General features: G+C 37.1%; 1 long non-coding RNA gene across 1 annotated transcript; it reads left to right on the top strand.

The window, feature by feature from the left end:
- The first annotated feature begins 203 nt into the window (after positions 1-203).
- LOC135406724 (uncharacterized) lies at positions 204-9538 on the top strand. The gene is made up of 3 exons (XR_010426445.1): positions 204-370; positions 5668-5792; positions 6205-9538. It is a non-coding gene; the product is annotated as an uncharacterized LOC135406724 (long non-coding RNA).
- Positions 9539-16056: the final 6518 nt, after the last annotated feature.

Below are 16056 nucleotides of genomic sequence, written 5' to 3' on the forward strand. Positions count from 1 at the left end.
GTTTAAGTGAAGATAAAATTTATTCAGTGCAGGCTGGTGTTCTGCTCACCTGTCCACGTCAGGAGTTCTGTGTGTATGCATTGGCAATTTCGTCAGAGTCCATTCAGGAGCCGTATGTTTACGCAGAGCCCTTACGTGCACAACATAACATTCACTCCAGCAGTCTCAAAACTGAAACATGTTTCTGCATGATCTTTCTTTTTCCTAGGTGAGCTCAGACCTGCTTTCTCGTGTAATGGATTAAAGTGACCTATTGTGGCATTGGAATACTTTAAATGGTGTGTGTAGCTCCTGACTATCAATATTAATCATTCACCGACATGAATCCATGCAATCTCTGTACAGAAGAGCAAGCTGAACAGTCCCTCTGGTATGTGATATTATAATTTTCATATAGTTATGGAACTGATCTCTTTAAGTCCTTTAGATTAGCAATGTCATATGAATTAACAATACTTGCTATTTTCTTTTCAAGAAGACACTGAAATGTCACTTGTAATCCAGGATGGAATCTCATTAAAACCGAAGTCCATGGTTTACACTGATGTTTGCATTGAGGTTTGTGAAGCAGGATCAGGCCCTGAACCATCAGAATGTGGTTGCCATTGCATTGAGCAAATCTTTCACCTGTGGTGTAAACATTGTACTCATGCCACACAGAACTCCAGGATCTGAGATGGCTGGCATTGCTTGTGCCTCACCATGTCCACTTCACAGGACATATAAAGCTCAAAAGAGAATTGGAACTAGAAATGAGATGTTCTCCTTGACAGGAGCTCTGCCTCTTAAATAACTACCCAGTTCTTTGAATATGATAGTAGTCTGGGCGGTTTAATATTTTTCAGCCTTTGCTACAATAAATAGTACAAAAAACTGAGGAAAGCAGCATAGAGGGGTAAAATAAGTCATATGTATTAAAATATGTAAGAAGTATATGTGTTTGAATGAGAGGGATATAAACACTAGCAGAATCCTGAACAATTAAAATTGTTCCTACTAACTTTTCTGGCAAGTTTGCTGTTGATTCATTAGGGTCAGGAATTTATCTTGAAACAGAAATTGAGGTGGAGAGTTAATTGGCAGCAACTGTACTTGTCAGCAGTGAAAGTGTAAACGGATTTTCTGCTGCACGCTATTATCTTGAATATATGGTGTGCTGTGGTAGCACACTGTGTGCCATCTGCCTCACCCTTTCATGTTACTCCCCCTCATTTTTAATGACTCGTTCTGTATATTAAGTGTGGAAAGTATTCCAACAGTGAGACTGGCACATTCTTTACACAGCTGAATTGACACGTCTGAAGCTGCCTCTGGCTACTGCTTATAGACGGCCTTGCCCTTCTTTCATAGAGAATATGTTTTGCCTAATTTTAGTCATGCAAACCCTGCAGTATGATGTTGTCATAAGTCCTTGCGCAGTAGAAGGCAGCAGTCTGACTCCTTGGCCATATATGGCTTTTATGTTGTTGCCATATGCCAGCTCTGACATTACCTGAATATCACATGTGTTTTATTTTGTGCAAACTAATTGTATTAGAGGGAATAAAAAGGTTTTCTGCAAGAGATAAAACTATCTGTCTACTTACGTAATGACAGTAATGAAAATAACAATAAGTGATTGTATTTTATTTGATTTTTCCCTGGTCATAAAGAAAAAAATATCACCAAAATTTAAAAATAACAGACCTCAGATGCTGGTATTCCTGGAACAGGGGTCCAGGAGCTTCTTTGTGCCAGAAAGCAGTACTAGGGCATCAGCCTGGCTATAGAAATGGGCCGTCCCTGCTGCTGCATCACCAGAGCAGCCACTGCTGTGCTCTGGCCCAGGCCAGCTGCCCCTCTCCAAAGCAGTTCCTGGGCAGCATTCGGGAGTGGGCACTGTCTAACATCCAGTTCTAGGTTGTGCCATCTCTGCTTTGCAGACACTTCAGTAGTAGAGACCTGATCAGTTCATTGCCAAGTGGCCTTTGTGTTCAAAAATGGTCCTGGGGCCACATTTACTTTGTCTATCTAAATATATATGTATATATGCATATATAAACAAATAAACAAATATACATATATCTAGCCAAAAAATCTTAGTTCTGTAAAGAGGAGATTTGCAAAGCTGCATAAGCAGTTTGAAATTTATTTTGAATATCAGTGTGTCCTGAAAGTGTAACTCCTGTCAATGTCCCTGAAAGTTGTGCCTAAAATTATTAGCCACTCAGACACACACTTTGAAATGTAAGTCACTTTCCTAAGTGCCTTTGTGGAGCCTCAAACTACAGTCACTCCTTGAGTCACTTTCTGGACTGAGTTCCTGTTTTCCCATCTGCTTACAGCATGTTAACTCAGCTTTAAAATTTATAAGTGTGCCTTTTCTGAGGCCTGTGCCAGCACAGCTTTGCTTTCATGCATATATGCTCCATTTTAAAGAAAGAGTAATTTATTATATTTTCATCTTTAAGTAGGTTAGTTAGTGCTATGAGAGGCCTAGCATGATCTTCCTTACCTAAGCTTGACCTCTACCAGTTGTGTATTCACATTTTTGCTTTAGTAAAGCCACTTCTGTTTAGATTTTATAGTTGTGTTCAGAGCATCCTTGTACCTTCATTTAGCTTAGCATTCATTCCTGTCATTCTCAAGTTCAACTTTGATGATGATTTTTGACAGCTTCTCATAAACTGCTTTTCACTGTTTCTTTCCGGTGGTTGGGTGCTCAGCTTCTGTCTTAGTTGTCTCCATCACTGTTGTACAATGCCCATCACTCCTTTGTCTCTCACAGATATAGGGAAGGGACAAGAGTAAGACTAATGTTGTTGTTGGTTTAGTTCAGCAAGCTGCAGTCAACTCTGTCCATTCCCAGTTAGCTGAGGAAGTACAAGTAATTGCTTGTAAAACACGGTAATCTGCCTCCTAGGTTTGACTTACTCCTTATCCCTAATTGGTTTACTGTTCCATCCAAATTTTGTTAGCACTTTGTAGTTCTTTTCTTTTCTTTTAATTGCTTCCTAACATATAGGAAAAAAAATTGAATGTAAGCACTTGGTATTACTCACATTTACACTTTATACAGACTAATTATGTGCTAGATGTGAAGCATCTCCTATTTGCGTTTAAATTTGTAAAGTTTTCATGTCAATTAATAGCCTTGTTCTTGTGTCATGAGTCAAGGATAAGGAAAATCTGCATTTGCTTTCTCCATACTTTATCATTATGTGTGTTTGTCACTGATGGCCTGCTCCTTTCAGAAGCTGAGTAATTATTTTTTGTCCTTTCTGATTATTGTATATGAGGTTTCCAGCGCTTTGATCATTTGCATTGCTTTTCTCTGAACCTTACCTAGTTCTGCAGTATCCTTTCTGAGACTGGGTAATCAGGAGCCCATACAGCATTCCAGATGAGACTCCACCACTGATTTATATCATGGCATTACAATACTTTCTGCATTATTCACCTTCCTAAGTCTTATCCTTCAAAACATCGTCTGCTTTTTCTGCCACAACTCAGCATTGAGCTGAGACCTTTAATGAGTTTTCTACAGTGATACCAGACTATTTTCAAAAGTTCACACAGTTAATTTAGGATGATGAAAGTATGCTCTTCCTTTTTATTTCTGTCCAATGTGGGTTATTTTGTATGTACTAACATCGAGTTTCGTTTGCCATTTTGATGATTACTTTGGTTTCTCTTGTAAACTTCTCACAGTCCTGTCTGGACTTGACCCTAAATAACTTTGAAGCACCTGCAGTTTTCCTTGCTTACTACTCAGCCTTTGTTCCAATTTTGTTTCAGTTATACTTGGACAGAAACAAACAGCTGGATCTTATACTGATCAACTTTTTCAGTAAAGAAACCTGACCATTTGTTACTGCTCCTTTATTTTTATGTCTTAGCCAGTTCTGATTATAACAGTATTTCACAGCTCAAATATTTAATATACTGTACCTCCCCTGACGTTTTGAAAGAGACTTTGTTGAAATCTGATTTTTTTTTAATGTTTATTAAGATACCAAGCAGCTTATGCATTTTGTGCATGTTGATTTGTGACACATAAACTCCAGGCTTCTCAGGCTGTTTATGCATAAATCTATTTCTCTAATTGTCACCCCTCTGTCATATTTTTCAATGGTGAAAAGAAAAAAGGTCTTGAGTTCTCTTAGTTAAGTAGCAGAGTAAGTGGCAGTCATAGGAGACGGGGCAAAGCATGGTTCATAATACGTCGTTCACATTGTTTAACCTATTTCTTAAGGTCTCTGATGATGTCTCTCAAGCCATTTGTCTCAAATCTTAACCTGTCCTTACACTTATAAAGGTATCCTGAACATTTGCAGACTTCCCTGTTACTTACCTAATCACTTTTCCAGAAGCATGCTTCTTTGCATGTCCATCCAAGACACAGAGAACAGATTATTCCCTCCTTTTTTTCATTATTAGACTGTCTGTAGTTTATTTTTAAATTTTGCTGTCAGTCTTTTCTTCCTTACGATAATATTTCTCAATACTTTTTTCAGAGATCGTGAGCTCTAGGTTTTTAGTTATTATTGTTTCATGCTGTGTCATTTCCAGATCATACACAACTTCTGTGAAATGCAGTTCCACAGACTGGACAGAACTAAAAATGTAGTCATATAAGCTTGTCACAGAAAGGCAGTTTCAAGCATCAGAAAGCAAAACCACTGAGAGTGTCCAAGAGAAGGAGAACCCCAAATCTGCTGTTTGTTCCACTGATACTTCCCGTTTTGATGTTCCCAGATACCTGTCATCAACTGACATCTTTGAAGCTCAGTTTGTCTCCTAAGACTTTGCTATCAGTATGTTTGCTAGGAGAGGCTGAATAACCTCAACAAGTTTGGCTTTGTTTATTTTTTTTGGCCTTTAATATTATGATTTTGTTGAACATCTTGGCTGATATTTCCATTGTAGGAATATTACTTCAGTATCATTCTACACAAAAGTCTGTGAGACACCTTTGCTAACTATGTTGGTTTTTTTAACAGCTTTTAAGGAAGAGATTATGAAAAATAAGAGGCTGTTTTTATTTTCTTGGTGGGACGATTCTTTGTCTTCTTTAGGATGCAATGATGGTAGAGAAGCAAAATCTTGGGCCTATGCCTTCACAGGTATAAATTATTTGCTAAAACTTTTTTCAACTTTTCCAGAAATGAATAGACTACAATTTTGACACACCTGCTATATTTCTATATAGTACAACAGGAAATATGTGAAAAATACAATGATTACTTTACAGATCCCATGTAATTAAGTTTACCTTTGAAGAGAAGTGGGAAAATTGTGCTGGAGAAAGCTGTTTTTATCTTGTACAGATTGGAAAGAAGAGGATTAGTCTGTAATGTGATTTAGGCTTTTAGTTTTAAATAAAAGTGAGAATTTGAGGAGCCCTTGTAAATTCACTGTATGTGAGTCAAAGAAGTTACAGCAGTCCTATAGTTCGGGTGGACAGTCTGCAAGTATTATGAGTACCTGCTGTCTGTGCAGTGCATTGTGTTTTGACAAAAAAGTAAAGAGGCACAGCAAAGAGGCAGAGTATGTAGGGTGGTGTCAAGAGGAGTGGAGCCCAAAGGAAAAAAGTAAATGAATGAAGCAAAGAAAGAACACTGCTGTGATTCTGAATGATGGGCCATGGTGTGCATTATTTAGCCAAATGTTTTCTGAGTTCTGCAGATGAAGACTGGACATCACCCAGCCAAAGCTGTTAGTTGGCCCACAGAGCACGGATGAAACTAAATGAAGATTTGCTGAACTTTCTCTGTTTCTCCTACAGCTATCTTTTTGTTTTTTGAAATAAGGTAAATAGACCTGAACATCATCTTGCAGGTGCAAGTGAAGTGCTGCTTTCTGCAAGGATTTTATGATATTTTTTTTAACATTCTTGCTGATTATTTGCTTTTGGGGATACTATTACACACTGAGCAGCATTTGTAATTAAATGATCATCAGTGACTACCAGTTAATTGAGAAGTGAAAAACATTCAGGTTAGGCCATCTTTGCTTTGAATGGCAGTTTTGTTTGTTGCTGTCCATTTGCCTAGCTTTCCAAAGATCCTCTGATAGTCTCACAACATTTAATCTTATCTACAACACTGTTGTGTCATCTGCAGATTTTGCTATTGCGTTGCTCGTTACTTTTCTCAAATGACTCATAACATTGGATGTCCCACCTTCAATTTACTAATGTATTGTTTTGTTCTTTTCTTTCAGATTCTGTCTGTACCATGCCAGTGTTTTATTAGATGCTCAACCTGTGAGAAAGCTTCTTCTGATGATTTGTACAAAATTTTTCTTACAGAATTAATATCTCACTGCCATTCAGATATTGATAAGGATTTTAGGATTGCCAGAGGTTAATTAGCCTGGGCTCTAAAGTTTCACCAATTGGTTTTCAGGCTTTCTTGTGGGGAGGCGGAGGAGGAAGTATCTGTATTGAAGTCTTAGGTATGACAGCAATTCACACCAACATGCCCAACCTGAATTGAGTAGTTCTGATGGTGATAACCACATAACTGTGGTAGTGGGGAGCTGAGGATGCAACACAATTTGTGTCTGGAAAACTATATAAACCTCAAATGATCAGCCAGCCCATTGCAGTTTCTTACTCCAGTTTGTGTTCTATCTCTTTCCATGTAGTAATCAGTTTTTTAAATGCAGTTTAAATACTTGACGTTTTTTTGATAGTACCCTTAGAGGATTTCCATTAGAACTGTATGAGCAAATTTAGCTTCTTTTCTTTTCTTTGTTTTTTTTTTTTCTATGTAGATATTTTTGGGAAGTCTGTACTATGGTTCCACTCTCTGTTTCATGGGCTTGTGGATTACGCATAAACTTGACTTGGTAGCTTCTGATTTCCTTCATTTCAGCTGAGACTGACATGCAAATATCCCTGCTCACACTACTTGAATATGAAAAGGCTAAGAACTTTATTACATCCAGAGCATTCCTATAATAGCATAGACAACACAGGCTAGATGTCCTTTGCACATGCTGCACAGTACATATTTGTTCATTATGATGTGCTGTTTATACACCTATCTGTATTAACATTTACCATCTGTTTTGCTTCTTGCATAGTCAGGTGATGCAGCTGTCCAAGAATCGGTAAATTATTTTACATAGCAGCTTTATCATCTATGGTTTTCTTTGCGTAACTCTCCCCTCCTATTTCTAAGCATATCCTGCTAGTCTCGTTAACTGTATAATTGATTTTTATCACCTATCAGCTCCTACTAAATATGCATAGATGTCTTTTCAAAGATAAAATTCTCCCACTTTTCACCAGTGAAATTCACATCTGTGAATTTTGGCTGTCTATATTTATTTCTTACCCTTAGGACAATGTTTTGTGAGAGAGGATTTTAGTGCCTAAGGAACAGACTTATACAATACAGCTTGGCAGGTACACAGATGATTATTGTAATTAGGAAAGGAAAGCCCAGTGCATAATGGACAGGTAAACACATTCACATGTAACTGCTCAGCACTGGATTTAATTTTGTGACCATGTCCTAGTGACAGGCATTTTTTCATAGCTTTGAGATTTTGGTGGTTCTATGCTGGCTTACAGTGGCTGAAGAAGTGTCCCAAGATACTCAACGCTTAGTTTTCAGGAGGTGGCTCTCACTGGTCTCCCTCTTTTTTTCTTTCCTACAACTCTCTCTCATCACCTGGCCTTGTCAGACTGTGGTCTCAGAACTCAACCTTGTGTACTGAGAGCTGTCTGGAATTATGGAACAAGACAGTGTGGGGCAGAGGTAGTTTAAACTAAATCTAAGGATGTTAGCTAGGATGTCATTAGTGTAGCAATGCCCAAGGTTACCAGCTCAGTATGAATTAGACCGTTGCCCTGAAGAGCACTGTGCTAGCACTGTTAAGCTGCTTCCAGCACTGGAACTGGCTCATGTGGAGATATTTCAACTCTTCCTGCACAGCACTGCTTTTTCTGTATTAACACACTTTTTTTACCTCTTGGGTAACTTTGCTTTTAAGCCCTGGCTCAGCTTTCAAACCTTAATTGCTATCTGTGTCACTGCCTCTCCTGGGAAAGATCATCCTTTCAAGTCTCTGAATATATGGAAGAGGGTTTATGATGTCATGTGTAACAGCTACTTCTTTCTGTTTTGGCAAAATCCATTCAACTGTCAGTGTTTTTTAACCAATGTATTCCAAGATAGATCTTACTTAGGATCTATCCCAATGCTTAGAACAAGGATGCTATGAATTTGAGATGTAAGGCACAAGAGCAAACTCAAGTACAAAATCCACATTGTTACAAAAGTACTCAATAATAAAAAAAGTCCATTCCAAAAATCTTTATTTGAGCAATTACTGTTTCAGCTCCATGCCTTTTGTCACGACGTGTTCTGTGACGATGCCAAATGTAAATATACTTGCTTTTTTAGGTTTATGATGAGTATAACTCACACAACATCAATTCAACCCTTGGGCCTATTCCTTTTCTATTGCACTATTATGCTCATGTGCCATCAGTCAGATAGGATGCTTTTTCTTTTATTTTATCCTTATTACGCCAGATGTCCATGTTTGTAAGACTAATTTGGAAACGTGAGGCAGAATTTTTCTCTTGAATGAATGAGGCCATCTGCTCAGTAGTGGAATTACAAGGTCTGGGACTGAGGATGTGCGAAAGAAAAAAGTTTGTTCTCAGACAGAAAGATTAATCCTTCCTTAGGGAAAAAATTTCCCAGTCTGCTCATTGATATCTGTGCTGGCATCTGTTGTGATGTTAAACTACATGGTGACCAATAAATCCAGGTAACTGAAACTGTCAGGTTCATATTTCTTCCTTGTCCATGAGATGTAAGCTAGACATATGACTCATTTAAGCTGAATATTCAGTAATAATGCTTCTATAAAATTGATTTTAAAGGAATGGAAGAAAAATGACTGTAGCTTGCTGTCACATGCTTCATGGTCTTTCACCTGGAATGTTGATAGGCTACTGATGGATCCATTAGCTCTTCCTAAGCTCTACAGTGATTTTCTTCTGCATGGCAAATGAGAATAAGCCTATTGAGGAATTTGACTTCTCATTCTGTAAGCAGACATCACTCATATTTAAATACATACATAATGAGCATCTGTTTGTATTCTGTAGTTAGGTTTTATTTTGCCAGTGTCATTCCTGTCTGGTTCTGGCTATACTGAAACAAGGAAAACCAGTGAGCTGATGCCACTAAAGTGAGTCAAGCCGAGCATACAGTTTAATTGTGTAAGCACATCTGATTTCCTCTACATTTAATTCAAGGAAATATAACTATTTTGATCACGTGCCAAAAATGTGAGATAAACATGTCTAACTAATAAAATATTAAAAGACAAATAATGAGGCATAAAAGTCATAAGTACATACACCTACATAGTACCAGTATGTGCCTACACTGGACTGTGTAGGAGGCCTCATACTCACAGATGTTTATTCTTTTTATCAGAATCAGATAGTTGTCTTCCACATTAAAAGGAAACTGAGGTCTGAATTGAGTGAAATCTGAAGAAGTAGAGGAGTCTATCCCAGGAAAGAGTAAAAAAAAAATTAAAGTTTTAAAATTTTAAAATTTTTGCAGTAGTGTGAAGTTCCCCTTGAGCCCAGCAATGAGAATAATTGGTTTGAACAGCCCTCAGCAATAACAGCTTTCTGGACAAAGCAAAAAAAGAAATACTGATTTGGAATCATCAATCTTTCACATTTTTAACCTCCTAGTATTGCGTGGTACAGTAGTGTGCATTTACTGTTTTTTCACTCACCATAATTTCTCTGAATTTTTAAAATATTCATTGCTTCTGTTACATTTAAAATTCGGCTGTACTTATTTTTAGAAGGAAATGCAATTTCTGCATTTATAGTGTGCTAATTAGGGTTATAGGGGCTCTAAGATAAATATCATAGTATTAGTTGACCATAGAGATAAACATAGAAGAGTATTCTAATTTCTTCTTTCTTAATACAATGAATCAATCCATTTATATACTCTCATTTCCTGTGAGTAGAAATTAATTTTATTTTTTTTTCACAACAGACTCCTTATATAGAAGAATTGGTGTTTTTTCCTGGCAAGTAGGAATACTCCTCTGTCTTACCGTGACATTTATTTTACAGTGTATGGGAAGGACTCATCATTCAGGCTAAACCCACTTGTTAAACAAGTGGAAAGCTGAATAGATATGTAAACTTTGTTCTGATTCTGCAAATAAGCGTTGCTAGAGTACTGAGTCTTCATTACTAAGGCCAGTATAATAGGACATGGATACCTGAATTAAGTAGGAGAGATTTCCAGTGTTCCATTAGGAAGCACACAGGCCAGGCTGCCTGCTGTGAAATTTTGCAATCTACATACATTGATTCCCACAGCTGATCAATACAGGAGCTCTTTGCTTAGGCATATGTTTTCTCAGAGGTTTATAATACCACTGTTTCTATTTTGAGATGAATTCTGGACAAACAGGATCATAAAATCAGATCTCCTAAATAAAGGACTGATGATGAATTAGGCAAGCCAGTTAATTTTCCTTTTTTAAATAATTTTGGCTAATACCTAGTCTCATTTTTAAGAATGCGATTTGGTTCTGTTCCAGTGAAGTCAGCAGAAGACCTCCCTCTGACTTTAACAGAGGAAATGTCTTTATGAAACATGTTTTATATAAAATCCTTGAAAAGTCAAAAAGAGCCATGTGAGATTTTCTTTGAAGTTTTGAGAGGCCAGAGTTAAAATATAACTGTTAACAGCTCTGGCAATTGAGGTATTTCCTGCAGTATAAATTCATGCCTATCCTGGGTTCTGCCACCAGAGTTTTCAGAGGTAATAACCTGACAGTAAAAATCCTACAGTGGTGTGTGAACACTGCTTCTTGGGTGGGAAGAGGGTCAGAAGGAAGTGTTTCCATTAAGAGTGCCAAATTGTATTTAAGTGTGTAAGGAAAGGTGTGGAGTCTTAAAAATAGTTTTTTCTGACTTTTAAAAACATTTTATGTTAGTAAGTTTTGCCAGATTCTTTTGTGGTAATTGTGTAATAATGTAATTGTGGCTGCTCTTACATTAATGTTTTAGAATATCCAGTTCCTGGGTAGTGTTACTGCAGAGACCAGACTGGCTAAGGGAACACTTGTCCATCTGCATGTGTAATCAACTTACTGTGTATTTGCTGGCCCACCAACAAATACACAAGAGTATTCTGTACTAACAGCTCTAATCACACTTAACTGTGATTAGAGTTCAGCCTTAGTAGACACACTTATGTCTACTAAGTGTTAACCTATGGAAGGTAGGTTAACAGACAAACTGTTTTTACTACAGTTCTTAAAATACCAGGAAAATAATAGTAAGAACTGCTAGAATCATAGAATCACAGAATGGTTTGGATTGGAAAGGACCTTAAAGATCATCTAGTTCCACTAGACCAGGTTGTTCAGAGCTCCATCTAACCTGACCTAGTTACCTAATCAGGACCTGTTGGGTTTGCATTTGGGTTTTGATGTTGTTATTGTTGCTGTTTTTGGTTTTTGGTTTTGTTTTGGTTTTTGTTTTTTTTTTTTTTTTTTTTTTTAATGGAAGTAACATCTAGTTCTGTGTTTTCTGTTGGTGGTGGTGGTTTTTTGTGGATTTTTGGTTTATGTGTTTTTTTCTTCTTTTTTTTTCTTTTTTTTTTCTTTTCCTGACATTCCAAATACTGTTTCTTCTGTAATCAAAATATGTTTCTCACATACAGTATCCCTTTATAGCAGATTTTACCACAAATTTCAGTGTGTGTTTTTCTGCTTAGCAGCTTATGTGTATAACAGTGTAAATCCATTTAGTCAAAGATGAGAGTAATGATAGTTACTACCTTGGAGCAGCTGGGATTTGGTATTGTCTTAATCAACTGGTTTGTGTGATTTATTCTCTAAAAGATTACATAAGCATTCTAAGCTTAGAGAAGCTAAAAAATAATATGGCAACTCTTTTTTCACAACAGCGTATATTGATAAGAAAATCACTGTTCTAAAATATTAATAAAGAATATTATTCTAATGTTTGTGAAGAACTGTTTTAAACCTTTTTGACAGGGCTTTGCAATATATACTTTGGAAATTTCATGGTCATGATATCAACAAATTGTACAGTAGTTATATTCAGATACTAGTTTATTATGATAGAAGAACAAGTGCATCTGGAGGCTAAAAAATTTGGAGCAAATTTCTGTCCATGACCTATGCAAGCCACAGAGTGGCTGAGTGTAGTTTAATATTTGTTAAGCAAATGCATAGATAAATACATTGTTTAAAACAAATGGAGTGTCATTGAACTTGTTTAGCATACTGAGAAAAAAAATGACATGAACAGAGAACATTTAGAATAAATTTTGTCAGATATTTATTCAACAAAGCTTTTAGAAGGTGTGGTGTAGTGATATTTTGAAAACTGCCAAAGAATACTGTTAAAGGAAGGGTCTTATTTCAATACTTACTCAGAGTTTCTGTTGTTAGCTCTTGTGTGAGTCAGTTCAAGCAGATACCTAAGTGCCTACTTTCATGGACCTAACTGGGACTGCTCAGATGCTCTGAGTTATTCCTATGTTATAAAAACACTCTAGTTGAAAATCTAAGCCCTGAACTCTGCAGTGTTAGCTGGAGCCTTGGGGCTCTAAGGCTAAGATGAAACTTGGAAGCTCATAATTGTTAATGAACTTCATTCCTTTAGCCTTATTTGGAATGCATTATAGCCTTGCCACCTGGGCAAACCTTGTTCTTAGGCCAAACAATTAATTACCACAGTTTCTAGATACTTGAACAGGACTCCATGTAGCCTGGAAAAGAGACTCCTTCAGGAAATGACCTGGGCACTCAGAACACCTCAATAACCCCTGCTTTCTTGTCTCATGACCGTAATCATCACTTTCATTTTACATTAGAAATAATCTAATACTTCCTCAATTACAGCGTGAAAACAGATCCGCAGCAGTGGCATATTCTGTAAGTATCATTAATATCTTAGAGCAGGTCTGCCTTTATGCATCCTGTTCTATCAGTGACCTATTCTATTTGTTTTCTTCATCTATTTCTCTTGCTCCCCAGCACACGGTCTGAGGTGCTTATGAAGTTAGACTGCATCCTGAATATCCATGTACCAAGTGTTCCCTGTGGAGCGGAGCCATCATTTCCCCACCAAAATCATATTCTGCAAAGCCTCTCGCAATGCTATGTGTGGAGTGTCCTTTTTCCTAAAGCCCACTTTCAGGAAAGGGCTTCCACAAGGAGGAAGGTATCTAATAACCAGGTATTTGGGAAACAGTTAAAAACAGGTTATCTAGAATGCGGCCAAGTAGGATACCAGTTTTCTGCTCTCCAGCTCTCCAAGTACGAGGACAAGGCTATGTAATTTGAAATAATCTCAGTTTTGTGTGGTACCTTCATAAAGGACTTTCCTTTTTGCTATCTATGGAGTACTTTGAAAACCTGCATTGAAAGGATAGAGCAGATTTGGGACATAAACACCAAGACTATCTCTCTACACAGGCAGTGAGAGAGTCCTATTTAACTGAGTACTTTCCAGTTTTATTTCAGTACCTCAGACCACAGGCCATGGAAATGTGTTTGGACCTCTCAAGGTTTCAAGTTGAACTTTGTGCTCCAAGGAAGACTATCATTAACATTAGGTCAGCCTTGTCTGGCCAAGTCTAAAAAACCTGCGGGGATGGAGATTCCACAACTTCTTTGGTTGCCTGCTCCAGTGCTGCTCTGCTGTCACACATATAGGGCCTTTTAAGAGCAAGTAAAATTTACAGCTGTGGTTTAATCAGTACCAAGTCCAAAAATATTTCTCAGCATAGAAAACAGGTACTATAAATTCATAGAATTTCAGTCTGACATGAGTCAGTGATGCTACTTAAGGAAGAGGAGTACAGTGAGAGCATGTGGAACTGCATTGCAGTGGGAAGGCTTGCTGGATGATGATTAAGGCCTTCCCATTATCTATTTCAGTTCTAAATTCTGACAGATTGTTAGGAAAGTTTAAATCCCATGAAATACTCTTTGCTTTATAAATGTCAATATCAAACTGCCATTTCTGAAAAAATGGAAGAAGTACCTTTCAAAGGTATAAAAGATTGTGGGTACTGGGAGGAAAGGAATTTTTTCCCCTGTGCCAGCATGTATTGAAAGTATGAGAAAAACAAAATAGTAACATAAAGTGCCAGATTTGTCCTGCTTTTTAAAAACAACAGTGCCATAACAGAAATCATTGATTCTGAAAGTTTTTTTACATCCAGTACAATTTTCTGAAAAGACAACATGCAGTTTACTTTGTAGGTCTCTGGAAATGTTTTGTATCCTGTAGGAAAGAGTATCTTCTTCTGACCTTGACAAACTGACTAGAAATGAGGAAAATAATTTGTAACATGAAAAACTTTCTTCTTTTATGCGTATTAATTTATAATGGGTAGCTCTCTTCTTTTCTTTTGTTCTTAAATGTATTATACTTCACAACTTATCTGAATTCAGGAAATAATCTTCGGACTGAAAAAATTGTTGAGGTTTTTCTAGGCATCATTTCATATTGCAGAGAGAAAATGGAGTAAAGTGCTTTAAAGAGCACTTTAAAGACTGCAAGCATTACAAGCAAAAAACTAGAAGCTTTGATGATGAAGTAATCACTATTTTCATATTTACTTGTGGTGTAGCAGTCACTGTGTCCTCTGCATTTTTTTCCTATAAGAAATGTCATCGATGTCCCACAATTCATCAATGAGATGTGTGTATGTTTTGACTCCCCGTGAAGGAACAGAGTCTTTCTGACTGGCTGAGTAGCTGCATCTGTAGGGCTATCCCTGCTGCATTCGTTGATATTATTCAAGATTATATACTACAGTTTCTGTAACTGGTTATCTTTAAGGGTATGATCCAATCTTCATTGAAGCCAAGGGAGAAATGTGACTGGTTGAAAGGGGTTTATTGCTGTAATTTAAATGCATATGTTCATGTGCTTCCAAGGATAAAGTTTAGTTGAGAGTCCACTTTCAGGGTGGCATCCTAAAGGTCTTGATTTAAATTCTTCATCATGCATTTGAGCCAACTGCACACTTCAGATAAATGTGGAGAACATCTGTGTTGTTAAAACAGGACTATAATCCACCATATAATGCACAACTTTTAATATTTAAGAGTAAAAAACAGAGCGTATCCTTCACCCTAAAGTAGTGTGGCTGTCTTACTACAGCAGATTGTATTAATTGTTGAGGAAAGTAAAATTACATCAGAATGCTAGATAAACTCATGGAATTTGCTGTAGTAGGTCAGCAATATTTAGGCTTTCAAGAACTATAAAAGCGATTCCACAGTTAATTATTTATCATTAGATTGAAAACTGTTTCGTATCTGCTTTGTGTTACTGAAGTTAGAGTTTGCTTTTAACTTCCACAAACTTGATGTTCGCCTAGTGCTGTTTCCCCATAAACGTTTCTAATCAGACGGGAAAGCTACTAAAACAGCTCAGGCTGCATCAGTTCTAGACAGTATCATCTCCAGCAACCGTATGAACCTAGGTGTCTTCATTTTGGCAAGTCAAAACTAGACTTTTTGGAAGCATTACGGTTAGTTTTTTAGGGGAATCACTACATTTTAGAATTAGCTCTTAAGGAGAAGACATGCTTGGAGTCTGTGTTGTCTTCATTATCTTTATGGAACATATTCTGTCATAATGAACTCAAGGTTTATGCTAAATCCAGTATAGATGGAGAGTTTCCTGACATAGTGATTGCCTCCGCATTAGCAGTTGCTGAATGTCTTTAAACAGGTTCTCATAAAAATGTTGAAATATAAAGGTGTAATTCATATGTAATAACATTTTAAAAAAATTCAGTGCTTAAATTTGCCTCCCTACTATCTTCTTTCATGGGGAGTGTCCTATACAGTTGATGCAGTTGACAAAAATCCAAATTCATTGAGTAGAACAAATGTCACTAAGTAAAGCTTAATGCATTAACAGCCTTAATGCATAAGCTGGACTGCGGCAGAAGGGGCCATGTCCCTTTCACTCTTTTTTTTTTTGTGCTTATGGATAACAAGAGT

The sequence above is a fragment of the Pseudopipra pipra genome, chromosome Z, assembly GCF_036250125.1.
Source record: "Pseudopipra pipra isolate bDixPip1 chromosome Z, bDixPip1.hap1, whole genome shotgun sequence".
Lineage (NCBI taxonomy): Eukaryota > Metazoa > Chordata > Aves > Passeriformes > Pipridae > Pseudopipra > Pseudopipra pipra.